The 17124-nt window shown below is 37.0% G+C and overlaps 1 protein-coding gene and 1 long non-coding RNA gene across 24 annotated transcripts in view; one reads left to right on the top strand and one right to left on the bottom strand.

Moving 5' to 3' along the window:
- The window catches only part of NME7 (NME/NM23 family member 7), a 269129-nt gene that overhangs the window by 233575 nt on the left and 18430 nt on the right, over window positions 1–17124 (top strand). The window lies entirely within an intron of this gene.
- Window positions 1–17124, bottom strand: part of LOC140635627 (uncharacterized) — a 54630-nt gene that overhangs the window by 29367 nt on the left and 8139 nt on the right. For 5 of the 18 annotated variants that reach the window (XR_012032971.1, XR_012032975.1, XR_012032977.1 and 2 more), the window contains exon 4: window positions 14784–14992. The exons of 8 other annotated variants lie outside the window; for them this stretch is intronic. This is a non-coding gene — a long non-coding RNA (uncharacterized lncRNA). Of the gene's footprint in view, window positions 1–5008; window positions 5154–12638; window positions 12874–14783; window positions 14993–17124 lie in introns of those variants that run through there. 5 more of the 18 variants (XR_012032972.1, XR_012032976.1, XR_012032974.1 and 2 more) reach the window with 4 other exon arrangements.

The raw sequence follows: 17124 nt of genomic DNA, 5'->3' as shown, positions 1-17124 counted from the left end.
AACTTGATATGGAAAACAATCATGTTTCTTAGGTCAAAAAAAAGTATAAATTATTTGAGATTTCTTTAATCTTGAGAAGTGATTTTGTCCATGTTAAAGAAAATTGTACAAATTAAAAAAACACATTAATAATATAGAGGTCAAAAATTCTTTTTTCAATTCTCTGGAGAGGAAAATCTTCTATTACTTGTACCACCTAGGCTCAGATATGATACATAGGTATGAATGTAAATGACTCTATTTAACTATGACTAACTGACAAAGGTAGAATATTCTAGAGACACTTGGGTGGCTCAGTGGTTGAGTGTCTGCCTTTGGGTCAGGTCATGATCCCAGGGTCCTGGGATCAAGTCCCACATCAGGCTCACCACAGGGAGCCTGCTTCTGCCTCTGCCTCTCTTCTGTGTCTCTCATGAATAAATAAATAACATATTTTTTTAAAAAGGTAGAATATTCTAATTCCAAGTAGAAAGCCAGAGATTTTTCTGTAACACTGAATTCAATATAATATGAAGAATTAAAAAGTGATTTTGTCTCTTTAATCTATGACTGATTTTTAAGTTACTGAAATGTGTGTGTATACATTTTATTTCAGTTTTATTAAGTCAGTATAAGAATATGCACTCATTTCAGTAGGTGTTGTTTTCAGGACACAAATATTAGGTAGTCCCAGTCATTGAGGAATTGAAAGGTTAGCTAGAAAATGAGATAAATGCACGTATAAAGTCAAATTGTAATATGCAATCAAACACTAGCATAAGAGAATGTTGCTGGACAATGAGTATATGATGAAATGTCAGAAACATGACAAGTGAAGGAGAGTTTAGTGAAGAACAGTATGACTAGCTGAAGAGATGAATCTCATTAATGAAATAGAATTTCTTGAAAAGGGCCTGAAAGAATAAGGTAGATTTTTATATACAGAGAGGAACAGAAAATGGCAGGCTAGTTTTGCCTAAATCATTGAGTTGCCCAAATCTAGTTAAAGTGGAGAGTTCTTTTGGTACTCTATGGGAGATAAATTTGGAAATGTAAATTAATGTAAATTAAGCCTAGATTATGAAGGCATCCAAAGCCTTTCCAATGACAATATTGAACATTGGGATAATGATGATAAAAATAGTAACTGCAATTTATTGAGTAGTATATACCAGCCACTGTGCTAAATGGTTTTCCTGCTCTATCCACAAATCCTTCAGGGCAGCTCCTATTATCTCCATTTTACACTTAAGGAGAGTAAGGCTGCCATAGTTTTCTGAAATGACTTGTACAGCACCACACTGCAAATAAGTGAGAAAAGTTAAAATTCAAACCTAAGTCTAAGTCCCAAATCGTACTTCTATCAAGCAAAGTAAGTTAGGGATGGCAAAAAGGTTTCAAGTGGCAATTCTTGACTTACTGATAAAATTCCAAGACCACAACTAAACTGACAAAAGTATGCTGTGATGGGATACTGATGTCTGCCATAAATGAGGAGAGGAGTGTGACAGACAGTGGCTACATAAGCTCTCAGAGTCATTAAAGATTTCTCAGTAGGGCAATGATCTGATCAAGTGGAGTTTCCAAGACTTGAATCAGGCAGCAGAGTTAAAGTGAACAGACAATAGGAGTAATGGAAGCACATAGTCCAGTCATCCAATGAGAAATCTCAAGGATCTAGTGGCCTAAAATATTTAGAAATATTCTTCTACTTCAAGAAATCCATTTCTGGGGCACCTGTGTGGCTCAGTAGTTGAGTGTCTGCCTTTGTCACAGGTCTGTATTCCGGGGTCCTGGGATCAAGTCCCACATTGGGCTTCCCACAGGGAGCCTGCTTCCCCTTGCCTAAGTCTCTGCCTCTGTGTGTGTGTGTCTCTCGTGAATAAAGAAAGAAAATCTTTAAAAAAAAGGAAAAAAATCCATTTCTGCTAGAAAAGGTACAATTCTTGAAATGAGATCCATCTCCTCCTCTAATCTATTCTCAGCGAGAACTGTGACCTTGCATATTTTGTTCATTGCTTAATTTCCTGGTGCCTAGGTGCTCAATACATTTTCCTTAAATAAATCTAGTAATATTAAAAGTAATGATTAAAACAATAATAAGAACTTAATTTGTGCCAGACACTGGGCTAAGTGTTTTCAGTAGGGCAAGTACATCTGGAGCCAGACTATCTGGGTTCAAATTCCAATTTTGCTATGTATTAGCTATTTAAGCAAGTAACTTAAACTCTTATGCCTCAATTCTCTCATCTTTAAGATGAGATGAGGATAATAATAGTACTTATTTCAGAGGATAGTTCCAAGAAATAAATTAGTTGATGCAAGCATACCTTTGGTTCTTGACCACCACAATCAAGCAAGTCAAATGAATAATTTTGGTTTTCCAGTGTGTATAAAAGTTATTTTTACACTACATTATATCTATTTAGTGTGCAATAGCATTGTCTAAAAAATGTACATACCTGAATTTTAAAATACATAATTGTTAACCATCATGTGAGCTTGCTACAAGTCATAATCCTTTTGCTGGTGGAGGATGTTCCCTTTATGTTGATGGCTGCTGACAGATCAGCATGATGGTTGCTGAAGGTTTGAGGTGGATATGGTAATTTCTTAAAATAAGACAACAATGAAGTTTGCCACATGGATAGATTCTTCTTTTTGTGAATGACTTCTCTCTAGCATGTGATGCTATTTGATAGCATTTTACCCACAGTAGAAATTCTTTCAAAATTGCACTCAGTCCTCTCAAACCCTGCCACTGCTTATAAGTTCAATTTAGATAATATTCTAAATCCTTTGTTGTCATTTCAACAACCTTCACAGCATCTTCACCAGGAGTAGATTCTACCTCAGGAAACATTTTCTTTGCTCCTCCATAAGAAGCAATTCCTCATCTGTTCAAGTTTGACCCTGAGATTGCAGCAATTCAGTTCCATCTTCAGGCTCCTGCTAGTTTTCTTGCTCTTTCCACCACATTTGCAGTTACTTCCTCCACTGAAATCTTAAATCCCTCAAAGTCATCCTTGATGATTGAAATCAACTTCTTCCAAAATCCTGTTAACGTTGATATTTTGACCTCTTCCCATGAATCACAAATGTTTTGATGGCATGAGGAATCCTTTCCAGAAGTTTTTCAGTTTTATTTGTCCAGATCATCCCTATCTGTGGCAGCTGTAGCCTTGTGCAATGTATTTCTTAATTAAAAAGACTTGAAATGACTCCTTTATCCATGGACTCCAGAATGGGTGTTGTATTAGCCCTGAAAGCCACGCTAATCTTGCAGTACATCTCCATCAGAGCTCTTGACTGACCAGGTGCATTGTCAATGAGCAATAACATTTTGAAAGGAATCTTTTTTTTTTTTTCTGAACAGTAGGTCTTAACAATGGGCTTAAAATATTTAGTAAACCATGCTGTAAACGGATATGCTGCTATACAGGCTTTGTTGTTCCATTCAGAGAGCACAGAAAGAGTAGATTTAGCATAATTCTTAAGGCCCTAGGATTTTTAGAATAGTAATTGAGCATTGGCTTCAACTTCATCACCAGTATCATTAACCCTTAACAAGAGAGTCCGGGTGTCCTCTGAAGTTTGAAGAGCCCAGATTATTGACCTCTCTTCTCTAACTATGAAAGTCCTGGAAGGCATCTCCCAAAAATGTCTATTTCATCTACATTGAGAATCTGTTGTTTAATATAACCACCTAGGTCACCTGGGTGGCTCAGTGGTTGAGCATCTGCCTTTGGCTTGGGTCGGGATCCTGGAATTGAGTCCTGCATCAGGCTCCTCACAGAGAGCCTGCTTCTCCCTCTGTGTCTCTCATGAATAAATAAAATCTTTAAAAATATATATATAACCACCTTCATTAATTATCTTAGGTAGATCTTTTGGATGACTTGCTACAGTTTCTAAATCACCACTTGCTGCTTCACTTTGCACTTGTATGTTATAAAGATGGCTTTTCCTTGAAACACGTGAACCAACCTCTGCTGGCTTCAGACTTTTTTTTTTTTTTTTAACAGTTTCCTCACCTCTCTGAGCCTTTAGAGAATTGTAGGGAGTTAGAGTCTTGCTCTGGATTAGGCTCTGTCTTAAGGGAATGTTATAGGTGGTTTGATCTTCTATGCAGATCACTAAAACTTCCTCCATATCAGCAACAAGGCTGTTTCAGTTTCTTATCATTCATGTGTGAACTGGAGTAGCACTTTTGATTTCTCTCAAGAACTCATTTGCATTCACAACGTGGCTGTTTGGCACAAGAGGCTTAGTTTTTGGCCTGTCTCAGCTTTTGACATGTCTTCCTCACTGAGCTTAATCATTTTTTAAATATAATTTTTTATTGAAGTTTGATTTGCCAACATATAGTATAACACCCAGTGCTCATCCCGTCAAGTGCCCCACTCAGTGCTCATCACCCAGTCACCCCAAACCCCCGCCCACCTCCCCTTCCACTACCCCTGTTCATTTCCCAGAGTTAGGAGTCTCTCATGTTCTGTCACCCTCTCTGATTTTTCCCACTCATTTCCCCTCCTTTCCCCTGTAATCCCTTTCATTATTTCTTATATTCCTCATATGACCTGCACCCCAATGTTCATAGTAGCAATGTCCACAATAGCCAAACTGTGGAAGGAGCCTCAATGTCCATTGATGGACGAATGAATACAGAAGATGTGGTCTATATATACAATGGAATATTACTCCACCATCAGAAAGGACGAATACCCACCATTTTCTTAATCATTTCTGCCTTTTGATTTACAGTGAGAGGTATGACTCTTCTATTTACTTGAACACCTAGAGACCACTGTAGGGTATTAATTGGCCTAAATTTGATATTGTTGTGTCTCATGGAATAGGAAGATCCAAGGAAGGGGGAGAGAGAAGGGGAACAGCCAAATGGGTGGAGCAAGCAGAACATAAAATATTTATGAAGTTCCCTGTCTTATATATGGGCATGATTCATTGCACCCCAAAACAATTGTAATAGTAACATCAAAGATCACTTATGGCAGCTCACCATAACAAATATTCTAACAATGAAAAAGTTTGATATGTTGTGAGAATTTATTGAGATGTTGACAGAGAGACATGAAGTGAGCAAATGCTGTTGTAAAAATGCTTCAATAGGCTTGTTTGATACAGGGAGGCTGCAATTGTAAAACTGCACGTATCTGTGAAGCACAATAAAGTGAGTTATGCCTGTACATGCAAATCAATAAGAATAAGAGATGTTCAACAAATATCATTGATTTCTATATATTTATCTTTATTATAGTAATATTTACCATTACTTCACCTGTGGGAAAATAAATACATCAGAGCCAGAGGGAGGGCTGTTCTTTATGGTATACCCATTATGTGTCAGGCCTGTCACACTCTTTCACAAACCATATCCCAGTTCAGGTAAAACTCTTAAGTATGATTTCACTGTCAGAAAACACATAATTCTATTTTTACCAAATACAAAGAGTTTACCAATTACAAAGACCAGGCTTCAAATAATATGATTTTAAAAATAAAGGGAGCTTTTCTTCTTTTCATGTAGCTGTTTATGACTGAACATCAATTTATATTCCCTGGCAAGAAATCCAGAGATGCAGTTGCTAATCTCAATGCTGTAGTAGTTGAACCTGTGCTTTCATTTGCCCACCCTCATTCATTATATTAAACTCTATTGTCTGTCACTGGCAGTAATATGAAACTCATGGGTGATTCCTTTTTCAGCTGAGGTTTGAGAGGCAAGAGCTCAATTGAGCCCATAGGAAGAGGGTGACACATGTCTTGTTTAGATAAGCAAGACTTCCCTTAAGAACAAATAAAGCCAAAACTTCTTCTATCTGCACTGAATTATGCTTGGGTCTATTTTGTAACCTTTCACTATGATGATCTTCAATAATGCTGGCATATTAATTTAAGTGAATATGGTCAGTTCTTGACTGTTTACCATAACAGAGAAATGAAGAGGTTAACAAGTGCCCTTGATACGCAGAGAGAGAGACCAGCAACCATTTCTCCATTAAATTGCAACCTCTTCACCAAGTGACATGTTACGTTTTTGGTGATAAGTATCTAAGTGGACTGATTTGCTCTTTTGCTCTTAATTTTTTTTTTCTTAGCCATCTCCTTACAGACCTCAAAATATTTGTTGTGGGCTTAAAATAAATATTTTATGATTGAATGAAGCTGATTCAGAACCATGAAGGAGGGACCCAAAGTCACAGACTAGAAAGAAATTAAAAGACATGATTCATCCCAGAACTATATAATCTAGATCCGATAAGATTAAATTTTAACCCAAGTCTAATCTTCTAGCAACAGGCAGAAATATGTAACTTAAACAGTAACCTGAGTTAAATGTTATTTAAAACTCATAAATATGCTCACCAGCACACTTATTTCTGATAATCCTAGAGTTAAAAGAACTTCCAGTGTATCATTGGTGTAGTATCTACTCTACATACAGCCATCCTTTACAGGAAAAAAGTACCAGCACACATGGAGGCACATAGCTTTGACCCTGATTTCAAGAGAGACAAACTGCCCTGTTGAATCTGAGAGATCAGGGTCCCTTCACCTGGTGTACCTGATAATACACTCACCTTACTATCTTAAGAGGCTGCTTGCTCACTTCATTTCCTGATGCTGAAAGAGTGAGGAGGAAAGTATAACCACCCACTCATTGTCCTTTGCTCTCTGCAGTTTGGCCCTGAACTCTTGTCTTTGCTCTGCACACTGCTTCATTTTTTTAACCAGTGGCTAAGCATGATCTGGATTAATAAGTAACTTTCAAGTGACTATTTAAAAGCCCTTAGAACATAGAAAAGAATCTAAAACATTAAATTCATCCTCTTTCATTCATAAAATATGATGGCTACTCTCATTTTTATTTCAGAGTAAAAGTTGCTAAACCAGATATTTTTTGCCCATTAGACAGTTATAGACATTGCCAGGGTGGTGGTGGTGGTGGGGGAGGTGCATAGGGAGTTTGGGTTTGGGTGGGTTTTGCAAGATATAATTTTATTCCTGCCTCATCCTCCAAATCTCCCATCTGGAGATTCATATTTCTTGTATTTAAATATTTTTAGCCTTATTGTGTGCTAATATTACTAACTTCAACTTATTGACTGCACTCATACCCTCCCTTCTGTGTGGTACCTTCCTTTAAAACTTTTTATTTGAGTATAATTGACACACAGTGTTACATTAGATTTAGGTGTACAACATAGTGATACAATTTCTCTAAACATTATGCTATGCTCACCACAAGTGTAGCTACCACCTGTCACCATACAACACTATTTCAGTACCATTGACTATATTCCCTGTGCTGTGCCTTTTATTCCCATGATTTCTTCATTCCATAGCTGGACGTTTATGCCTCTCACTCCTCTTCACCCATTGTGCCCATCCCCCCATGGTATTCTCCTCTGACAGCCATCAGTTCCCTCTATTCATAGGTCTGATTCTGCTTTCTGTTTGTTTATTCATTTGTTTTTTTTCAGATTCCACATGTGAGTAAGATCATGTGGTATTTGTCTTTCTCAGTCTGACTTACTTCATTTAGCATCATACCTTCTAGGTCCATCCATGTTGTTGTAAATGGCATGATCTTATCTTTTTTATCACTTTGTAATATTCCATTACTGTGTTTTATTTATTTTTATATATAAGTATATATAAATAAGTATTTAAATATATATATACATTCATCTGTTGATGGACACTTGGGTTGCATCCATATCTGAACTATTGTGAATAATGCTGCAATAAACATGGGGGGTACTATCTTTTTGAATTAGTGTTTTTGTTTCCTTTGGGTAAATGCCCAGTAGTGTCATTATTGGATCATATAGTATTTTTATTTTTAATTTTTTGAGGGACCTCCATACTGTTTTCCACAGTGGCTGCACCAATTTGCATTCCCATCAACAATGTGGGAGGGTTCCCTTTTCCTTACATCCTCGCCAATACCTGTTATTTCTTGTCTTTTTGATACTAGTCATTCTGCCAGGTATGAGGTGGTAGCTCACTGTGGTTTTGGCTTATATTTCCCTGATGATTAGTGAAATCAAGCACCTTTTCATGTGTCTGTTGGCCATCTGGATGTCTTCTTTGGGAAAATGTCTATTCAGGTCTTCTGCCTGTTTTAATCAGATTATTTGGGGATTTTTGCTGTTAAGTTGTAGAATTGCTTATATATTTTGGGTATGAACCCCTTTATATATAATATATAATTGCAAATATCTTCCATTCAGTAGATTACCTTTTGTTTTGTTGGTTTCCTTTGCTGTGTAAAAGCTTTTTATTTTAATGTAATCCCAATAGTTTGTTTTTGCTTTTGTTTCCTTGCCTGAGGAGACATATCTAGAAAAACTGTTGCTCAGTTGATGTCAGAGAAATTACTGCCTGTGTTCTATTCTAGGATTTTTATGGTTTCGGGTTTCACATGTAGGTCTTTAATCCAGGTTGAATTATTTTTGTGTAAGATGTAAGAAAGTGGTCCAGTATCATTCTTTTGCATGTTCTTTTGCATGCTATCCAGTTTTCTAAACTCCATTTATTGAAGAGACTGTCTTCCTTATTGCATATTCTTGTCTTGTCATAGACTAATGGACCATATAAACATGGGTTTATTTCTGGGCTCTCTGTTCTGTTCTCTTGATCTATAGGTCTATTTTTATGCCAGTACTAGTCATGTTTGTGGCTAAGTTTAAAAGATAGGTATGCTATGAAATTTATTTGCATTAACTTCTTCGTGTCATCTGATTATTAATTTTGTATTTTCATGTATTTGTATGGTAGCCATATTAACTAGTTTTAGAAGGTACTTGCTCTCTGCCATGCTTTGTTCTAAGTGTGTGTTCCATGCATGAATTTATATAACTCTCAATGAAGTAAATACTGCCACCCCACTTACAGATAGGTAACTAAAGAATAGAAAGGTTAAGCCACTTTCCCACGGTCATACAGATGGAACATAGCAAAATGGGGATCAAACCAAGGCAGTCTAGATCCAGAATTTACATATTCTAGCCTTGTCACCTTTTTGTTATCATCTTAAACATAATGAGCATTACTTCTTGAGAGTTGATGATAGAGTGGTAAGTGAGAGCAGAAAACTAAACTTGAGGGAATATACACCAGAGTATTGAGAGGAGTATTTAGCCTCTCTCAAAAATAATTAGTACTAGATAAAATAATATTTTATCTCCATGAACTTCTGTTTTTAATCATGAACTTTTACCCTTCAGTTTTAGATGAAAAATATAAAATTATTTATTTCTAAAAAAAAAAAAATCTCTCAACTAGCAGGTTACTATATTGCCTGCAGAGCTTTGGCTGTATTCTTGGTGAGTCCATGTAATCCTTGATAATCACATTCATTTTTGTTTAAATTTTACAGAATACCCAGGTAGTCCCAAATCATTACAGCATCCAAGTTTCTGTCTCATAGTGTAGATAGAGGCTAGGAAGACTTCCCTGGAAATCATGGTTGATTCTTTGAAAAATGATAGATTCTTTTGTTATTTGAGACAAATGGACAGTCTTGGACTTTTTTTCTCCCAATAATATTAAGTACTTTGTCTCTCCACTCCCCCTTTCCTCCCAGTCTTGATCATACCCTCACATTTCACATGGTAGCTCATATCACTTATACACTCTATGCCAACAATTGTGCTGCAGAATTTAGTCTTTTTATTTTTAAATTCCAAACAACAAAAATGATGGCTTCCATGTTTGTTGTAAGCACACTCTTACAACAGTGTTTTCACTGAACTGTTTCCACTGTTCACTGGAATGAGGCCGGGAGAGGATGTCAGCATATCGATTCTCCACAGGGGGTGGGGAGGGGTTAAAAATGGTTCTTCCATGGAAGCTTCTGTCCCTTGCCTCCACCTTACCCTCACCCCACCCACACTGTGCTGCAATAACTGGCCATATGACAGCAAATAAATCTGTCATAAGAGAGGAGTTCCAGAGTTTGTAAAACAGAAATATGTCTTGGCTATCTCATTGGATCATTCCCAACCATTTTAAGAGTCCAGTATGCATCATGCTTATAGTCTGTTGTGTAATGAATGGTAATCCTTCCAATGATAATTACTGGTCCCTGTTGGCATTAACTGTAGAATTACAAATAGCTTAATCTGCTGGGTAAATGACAACTGCAGGTTAGAAACAGCAAAAATAATTTATTTGCTTGAAATATCAGTGTACGGAACTCTCTGTGCAAAGTTCTCTCCATTTGTTACACATTAACTTTTTGGTTACTGTACAGTCACCATCTGAGAACTAAATCTGCTGCTTACTATTCCTGATGCAATGAGAATTGTAAAATAGTGCACAGCAATAGCACACAGCAGGGTATTGAACCTTTATATAAGGACATCATAATGGCACATTTTCTGACTATTTCCTTCAAACCATTTTAATAAAGAATCCATTGTTCTATTGACTACATGATGATTTTCTGTAACAGATACCCATAATGACATTGATATCTTAGGATGGATTTTTTTTAGGGTAAAATAACTATATGTTTTCTGTGTTAACAGCCTTTGTTGATGATTGTACATTGCAGATATTCAGTTTATTTACAGGTATTCCAATCTGTCTTCCCATTTGAAGGATATTATCTATGAATTCTCTTAGCTCTTCTACCATTAAGTTTGGTCCTTTAGCAGACAGTTTAGGTTAATTTACATTTATTAAAGGCCTGTTTCTGCCATTCACTGTTCCACACAGTAGGAATAGGGGTATCTAAGAAGTGAGCCTTACACTCAAAGAATTTAATATTCTCTAGGAAAGACTAGATAATTTTCACATCATGAAATAATGCGAGGAAGCTGATTTTCACTAGGTGTCATGGGAGCCCCTATTAGGTACTCATTGCCCAGGACCAGAGTCAGGTAAGGATCTTAGAAGATATGAGCTCTGCTCTGAGTATTGGAGGATAGATTTTTTTTAAAAAGGTAGAAATGACATTTCATGAAGAGGAAATGGTATGTGTGCTGGGAAACCACATGGAGGTTCATCTATTAGAGCTTAAAATATTAGAAAATGGTAGATGAACTTGGAAAGGTAGCGAAGGATCAAGTCAGTTGATTGTTTTATGCCATATTCAGGAGCTTGAAATTTATTTATTTAGAGTTAGTCCATGGACTAATTGCCTGAGATTGTTTGTAAAATGTTGTAAATATATTCATTTTCTTAGAAAAAAAGCATTCAGAGCTTATATTAGATTCAAAGTGTTCCATGATCCAAAAATTCTTCAGAATATTTGCACCAAAAGATTTTAAGTAAATGACCATATTACTCATTAATTAGAGGAATAAAAGCATTACTACATTCACATTTCATATCATAAGAATTTGGTATACAGAACTATGTTAGTCTAAAGATTATAGTTGCCAGGAAATTCCTGTACATAGCCAAAAGAAAACCATAAATTCATTCATTGAACAAATGTTTAACTGAACCCAAATCTTCTTAGATCATTTGTCCTTGAAATCATAGAAGTTTTTCCAGCCTCTCCAACAAGAGTGTCAGATCTTGATACCAGTTATTCATAAATGGCCAGTGCCACTGTGGTAAATACTGAGGAGACAGTGGTGACCAAAAAAGATACCGTCCCTCTTCAGAGCTTAGAGTCTAATGAGGAAAGCAGACATTAATCAGATCATCACAAAAAGAAATAAGCAAGTTCAAACTCATCAATTCCGGGAGTAAAAGATAGGATGAGATATAACAGGGAAACCTGACATAAAGAGGGATTAGGGAAGATTTTCTTGAACAAATGACATGTGAACTGAAACCTGAAGTAATCAGTATCAACTGGGGAATAAGATAAAAGAGACTCCAAACTCCCAAGCTCTGACATGAAATATAGTGGAGAGACTAGCAAGAGTGGCCCTGGAGAAACGGAAGTTGCGCCATTTTCAGAGTATGGGTCTTTGTCCTAAGAACAATGATGAGAGGCATTGGATAGGGGGAACAGGCTGTCCTTTTTAAGAGATATGATATGATATGGTCTGTCCTTTTTAATAGACAGGACTGATATGATATGATATGATCAGGTCTGTCCTTTTTAAGAGATCTCTCTGGCTGCGGTGTAAGAAATTGACTGAAGAAGGACAAATTGGCAAAGATATAGAATGATATGTAAGTGTAACAACTTTACACTTATCGATACTATGTACTTTAGTTGATGGGTTGTTATAAATCTGCTTTAGTTCTCCATGTGCAAACTGATGTGCTCAGCATTCTCTGAGCTTAGACTTTCCACCAAGGTACTGAGAAATGGTCCTTTGAGATCCAGGGGCTGTCCCTCCAGTCCTAACTGCTCCCTGAGTGACCTCGACACACCACACATATCTTGCATTTCTGTGTGTGCCATGAGATGACAACACTTGAGATATTCTGCTTGAACTCCCTTTTTTCTGCCCTAACATTTCATGGCTCTACATTTTGAGGAAATCAGATTCATATCTAAGCCCCTTGTTTTTGCCAGTTAGGAAGGCAGCTCATCTAAGATTGATTGCATGGCTTTGTCTTCAGATCGTTGGTCTCCTAGCCAATAATGTTAGGGTTTCTAATTATGCCATACTAACTATCTTTATCTCCTCAGGAGTCAGATGGTGGGTTTTTATAATTACCAGAATTGCAGGTGCTTTTCCTTTTCCTTTACTGATGACCAGAAGTGCATTTTATCCTTTTTCAATGACCAGTAGTAGAAATGTATTGCTCTAAAATTTTAAATATCTTTTTACTAAAACTTGAAGCTTGAAGACTTCTGAGAAGTGACTTCCCAGGAGAACAAGACTTCTTGTTTTGTTCTAAGCTGAAAATATTGCAAGTCCAGCATTTCTGTTTCTTAAGTCAGTTCAAAGTCTGTAAGCATATAGAAGTGATGAGTGGAAAGAGAAATTAGCTGAGCTCTCAATAACTTCCACTTGACTTGAACTTGAGTTCAAAGATAAATAAAAGTTTAAAGTTGAATATGAACTTTACCATGCCAAATTGGCTTCCCTTAGCCTTAATTAAAATATTAAGTATGAGGCAGGCCCATAGGTAATACCATAGTTCTGAGCACAGGCTTTGGAGTCTAGTGATCAGAGTTCAAATCCCCAAATTCTTCACCTACCAACCTTGTAACTTAGGAAAAATTACCTTTTTCAGACTTATTTTCTCTGCTTGCAGAATAGAAATAGTGACATTTCACAGGAGGCATTAAATGAGATGATATATATGAAGAACCGTATCATTAAAGTTCAGTATAGAAAACAGAAACCACTCTAGGTGTTTTAAGAAGAAAGAGGTTAAATACAGGGAAAATCAGTGAGGGATGGAGGAAGAGGATGCCACAAGGCCAGTGCCTTTATACCACATTACCATAATTGTGATCCAGAGGTCAGGCAGCTATAGCTGCTGACATGACTGCCTCTCACAGCCATGACCCTGATAACAAGACACCGGCAGACTGAGTCCAGACACTGCACCCACATCCCTCTCTGCCTGTCTACCAGCATTTGCACCAATATGAGGATGGCCTTTGTCTTGCCTCTCCTAATTCCATGTAAACACAGCTAAATTGGTGGAGCCCAGTTTGTAAAAAGAGCCTTAGCTGCAAGGGAGTTTGGGAAATGTATTTTGTACCTTTCCAGCTGCCAAGCAGAAGGAGGATGAAATGGAACTTTAGAGACCCAGTCTAGTATCAGCCACGAGTATATAGCCCATGGTATGGCATACAACAAACACCCAGTAAATGATAGTTATTATTGGTTTTGCTACTGTTAGTGTATTAATAGCAGGGGTACCTGTATACATGGTACAGGTATCATGTACATATATTTGATTCAGGTATCACATAATTTACTATGTAAACTTCTATTAACCTTAAAGTTGATTTGCTTCTATTCTATTCCTAGGGTATGTACTAAGGATGCATTTAAATATAGATCTTCATCCATATTGTGAAGATCTATGATGTTATTTATAAGATCCCTTTTTCTTCCCATGAAGATGGTAGTAAATAATGAAACAAATTTCTGGGTATTGTCAATTCAGTTAACACAATAATCCACTTAAAATAATAGGATAGGATATGGTAGGACTTGCAGAATTCAAATGTAAACAGCTAGCTGATCTTTTTTTTTAATTTACGCATGAGAGACACAGAGGGAGAGGCAGAGACATAGACAGAGGGAAAAACAGGCTCCCTGCAGAGAGCCCAATGCTGAGACTCAATCCCAGGACCATGGAGTCACGACCTGAGCCAAAGGCAAACACTCAACTGCTGAGCCACCCACGGGTACCAACAGCTAGCTGATTTTACTAGGTGTCTAGACACAGACTAAATCTTCTTTTCTATAATAAACTGTAAATGTTCCAATCATTTTGAAATTATTTTCTAAAATAACCCAAATTATTAAATAATTTGTATCAATAGTGCCATGCTCTCACCACCATTAATTTCATTTTTTTCCTCTCACTTATTTTTTTCCCCACTCATTTCCTTGTATTCTGACATGGCTTTGGCACCCAGAAACCCCAATAACATAATGTCTGTGTATTTTTTCCTATTACCATTTTAGAATGAAAATAAAACCATAGAATAGTAGGTCAATTAAAGAGTTCCCTGGGTTTTTTTTTTTTTTTTGACTCAACAACACCTGTTTTCCAAATGCCCTTTTTCACCTAACAGTTCTTAGATTGTACTCTAATTTTGCTCACAGTATGGGAGATCTAATCAAGGTGTCTCATAAGAATATATCAGCACTTTTGCAATGGACTGAACATACCTAGGAGAGTAATTAGTTGAGGCGTTTGACTTGTCTTTTGAAGGTCAAGCAGACGGCATGTAATGTGCTTTTCCCTTGCATGTAGTTGGTGGCATAAATTTCCCTCTTAAATGACTTTTCTTTCTTTCTCTTTTTGTTTTCCAACCAATCAAATATAAAAAAGAAGGATGCGTATCTTCAGAGTCAGTATGAGAAACTGAAATTTATATCTTTAGGGTCAACAAAATTGAAAACATCTTTTATTCATGTATTTATTTAAAAATATTTCTTGGATACCTACTTAACTACATTTAAAAGAAAACTTTCGTCATTGTATTATTTCTTTGCATCACATTTTTTTTAAGGACCTAAAATTCTTTGCCAAAAGCTTGAGATCTGTCCCTGGGGAAAGAAGGTTCAGTTTCTGACTTCATGGAGCTAACAGCCTAAGAAGGTGAAACAATTACACATAAAATGACAACGGGCAAAATTGGACTGTATATAATTTAATAGATCACATGGTACTAAATAATGAGTTCATGATCTGGCATTATGGACATTATGCTTTTTGTGTTGGTGGTGCTGTCGTAATTGTTTCTTAGAGCGGTTTTAGATTCACAGCAAAATTGAGTGGAAGGTATATCGATTTCTTAGGACCCTCCACGCCTACACATGCATAGCCTCCCCATTACCAACATTCCTTATCAGAGGTAGTACCTTTGTTACAGTTAATGAACCTAATTCACATTGGAGTTCACCTTTGATGTGCATTCTGTGGGTTTGAACAAACATATAATGACATGTAGCCACAATTATGATATCATACAGAGCAGTTTCACTGTCTTAAAAATTCGCTAGGTTCTGTCTATTCATCCCTCCTTCTCCACAACCTCTGACAACCACTGATTCTTTTTTTTTTTTTTTTTTTTACTGTCTCCATAGTTTTGCCTTTTCCAGAATGTTACAAGTTTGGAATCCTACAGCCTTTTCAGATTGGCGTCTTTCACTTAGGGAATATGCATTTAAGTTTCCTTCATGTCTTTTCATGGCTTGATAGACCACTTCTTTTTAGTGCTGAATAATATTCCATCATCTGGTTGTAGCACAGTTTATTTATCCATTTATCTAGTCAAGGTCATCTTGGTTTCTTCAAAGTTTGGCAAGTAATGAGTAAAATGCTACAAATATCTACATACCAGCTTTTATAAGGACATAATTTTTCAACTCCTTCAGAAACAAAGGAGTATGATTGCTGGATCATGTGTTAAGAGTATGTTTACTTTGGTAAGACACTGTCCAACTGTCTTCTAAGGTGGCTGTATCATCTTGCATTCCCATGAGCACTGAATGAGGGCATGTATGCACTACAGCCTCACCAGCATTTAGTGTTGTCAGTGTTCTGGATTTTGACCCTCCAAATAGGTAGTAGCATCTAACTATTGGTTTAATTTGCACTTCCCTGATGACACATAACATAAGGCATCTTTTCATATGCTTTTTTGCCATCTGTGTATCTTCTTTGATGAGGCGTCTAAGGTCTTTGGCCTATTTTTTTGTGTGTGTATTTTTTTATTGGAGTTTGATTTGCCAACATATAGTATAACACCCAGGGCTCATCCCATGCCCGGATGAGTGCCCCCCTCAGTGCCCGTCACCCAGTCACCCCAACCCCCCACCCAACTCCCCTTCCATTACCCCTTATTCATTTCCCAGAGTTAGGAGTCTCTCATGTTCTGTCACCCTCACTGATATTTCCCACTCATTTTCTCTCCTTTCCCCTATAATCTCTTTCACTATTTTTTATATTCCCCGAATGAATGAGACCATATAAGGTTTGTCCTGCTCCGGCTGACTTACTTCACTCAGCATAATACCCTCCAGTTCCATCCACATCAAAGCAAATGATGAGTATTCATCATTTCTAATGGCTGAGTAATACTCCATTGTGTGTGTAACCTGTATACATACATACACACACACACACACACACACACACACACACACACACCACAGCCACTCTGGAAAACAGTGTGGAGGTTCCTCAAAGAGTTAAAAATAGAGCTACCCTACGACCCAGCAATTGCACTACTGGGGTTTTACCTCAAAGATACAGATGCAATGAAAAACCGAGACATCTGCACCCCAACGTTTATAGCAGCAATGTCCACAATAGCCAAACTGTGGAAGGAGCCTCAGTGTCCATTGAAAGATGAATGGATAAAGAAGATGTGGTCTATCTTTTTAACTGGGTTGTTATCATTGAGTTTTAGAAGTTCTTTGTATATTTTGGATAACAGTACTTTGTCATGTATCTTTCACAAATATTTTCTCCCAGCCTGTGCCCTGTTTTCTCATTCTTTCG

The sequence above is a fragment of the Canis lupus genome, chromosome 6, assembly GCF_048164855.1.
Source record: "Canis lupus baileyi chromosome 6, mCanLup2.hap1, whole genome shotgun sequence".
In the NCBI taxonomy this organism is placed as follows: domain Eukaryota; kingdom Metazoa; phylum Chordata; class Mammalia; order Carnivora; family Canidae; genus Canis; species Canis lupus.
Note: the sequence above shows the minus strand (reverse complement) of the source record. Positions and strands in the feature narration are given on the sequence as shown.